Source organism: Sinocyclocheilus anshuiensis, unplaced genomic scaffold, assembly GCF_001515605.1.
Source record: "Sinocyclocheilus anshuiensis isolate Anshui unplaced genomic scaffold, SAMN03320099.WGS_v1.1 scaffold260, whole genome shotgun sequence".
Classification (NCBI taxonomy): Eukaryota; Metazoa; Chordata; class Actinopteri; order Cypriniformes; family Cyprinidae; genus Sinocyclocheilus; species Sinocyclocheilus anshuiensis.
This window is the reverse complement of record NW_015557134.1, coordinates 2,730,625-2,733,079: the sequence shown is the minus strand read 5'-3', so window position 1 is coordinate 2,733,079 and position 2,455 is coordinate 2,730,625.

Sequence of the window (2,455 nt, the reverse complement as noted above, 5' to 3'; positions counted from 1 at the left end):
TCAATCTGTCTGTCTGTCTGTCTGTCTGTCTGTCTGTCTATCTGTCTGTCTGTCTGTCTGTGTCTATCTATCTCATAGCACCCTAAACAGCCTCAAACCCTAGACTGAACGATTGGGACACAAATTGCTCAGCTAATTTCCCTTGCATCTGTATGCTCTTTACTACAGGGAATTCAAAACACATTCACAATTTCGATCATGTGAAATGCCATTAAAAACTGTGATGTGTGAAGCCATCCCTCATGATGTGCAGAGTATTTGTTGGAATGGAGCAGCTGGAGATGATGATGGCCCTAATAAAAGTTCAGCTCAGAGCAGAAAGAGAAGTTGCAGTAGCAGGTGTGACAGACATGGCGCCTGGCAGGGAGCTTTTTACACATCTGTGAATGCACAGCGCCACTGCCTACGCGCGGCCACATAGGACCTGTCCTGCATCTGACGTTCTCTTGGAAACATCAGACTGCCATTTGGAACGGTATGTTGAAGAACTCCAAGTAAACACTTTGAGTTTACTGGGTTTTAAGGTTTTTTCATTTGCATTAACCAGTATGAAACTTAACGTCTGTCATGAGGTCAATCTACTCGAATGGAGCACTGTTGTATCTGGATATTTCGATTTTTCACATTAAGTATTGTAAACTTATCACCATGCTGACGTCAGTCTGGAATCTGGCACCTGACAGCACCTTCCTTTGATTCGGTGCGAGGTTGTGTCATGAGCGGTGATCCATTGAGGTGAAGACGTATAAGCGTGGTGGATGGCAACACTCAGATGCTCAGACGATGAGAAGGAGGACAGTCTGGCAGGATGCCGAGCCTCATCACTCTGTAAGGTCGCACTCATCTGACGCTTTCAGACCAGCTTGGAATGTCAGTGGGTGAATTAGATTCAAGAGCGGAAGCCAATTTGTTGTTAGTGTAAATCCTAGTAAAGAAAGGAAGAATGTGAGCAGCTGTACACTTGTCATGTTTATTTTCGAAGGATTCTTGTGAAGATATAAATAAAGCATGAACTTTCAGCATAACAACATCAACTGCAAAAGACCAAAAGGGTTAATTTAAAGTAAAAAACAAACAAAAACGAAACAAACAAAAAAAAAAGCATATCTGGGTTACAAATCAACAGAAAAACATATATTTTTGGATATAATTTTTAAGAAAGTTATGTCAAGAGAGAGAGACATTTTCATATTTGTATGTATAGGAAGACAACATTATTAATAGTATAATTAATTTATGATTATTTGCACAAATGCTGCAATGGAAAATACTAAAAAAAAATTATTTTGATTTTGGGGTGAAATATGACAATGTTTGTGAGATGTTCTACAACAATACATTTTTAACACTACATGTAGTTTCATGAGACGGAGCATGTCAGGAGATACAGCTGATGGAGTCTATGTGGTCTAGCCTCACATCTTTGTCTCTGTTTTTAAAACTACATTTCATGAAATATTCAACCAATTCTTTTAGCATTTCAGCTATAATGCACTCTCGTGACCTCCTTTTGTCTATGCAGAAGACAAACACAGTAACCTCAAAAATGCTCTTCACCTTCACATGCTGATCATGAATTCAGCACCAGAGAGTTGTCATTAATTTCCTTCTTTAGACAGAAGCATTCATCACCTCTTTCATATCGATTTTACCATAACAGTTGCATTAGATCATTTACCATCCAAATCCATCTCATCAGTCCAGTTAATTAAAATCTGTTTTGCTATCATAGGGCCAAAACAAAGAGAAGTAATCAGTATATAGTACTGAGGTACACCTCGGTTATCATCATAAATAATATAAATAGTAGGCTACTGCAGATCCAGTATTGCATGTCTAAAAGGAAGTCAGACATAGAGTGTCTGCAATTTCAATACCAACAATCTGCTTTTGCTATTAGGCAACATTAAGAAATAAAGTTGTTGTGCTTATGGCGATTGTCACTGAAGATTAATATGAAATGAAACTCTTTATATTCTAAAAATGCTTGATTTCCTGACTTTTAAGTCCTGTGGGTTTGACCAGGGCCGCATTAAGACCGCACTGGGCCCCGGGGCTATGACTTACTGCAGGGCCCCCCATCACAATAATGATATATATATATATAATTGAAGGGGGTCTGAATACTTTCCATACCCACTGTATATTGTATAAAGAAAATGTGCAAATAGACTGAATAGTCTTCACTGTATAAATTCAATATACATTAATTCTTATTTATTTTACAAAAGTGATTCAGTCAAGGACAGTAAGTAATGTTCTTTCTGATGTTTTGATTTACATTATTGACACAAATGGTAACAGCAGCTATATTAGGCTGCATTATAGTTCACCCAAAAATGAAAATTCTGTTGATGTTCTAAACCTGTATGAGATTCCTTCATGCTGTTGAACACAAAATAATATATTTGGAACAATATTGGTAATCAAACAGTTGCTGGGCCCTCACTACTTC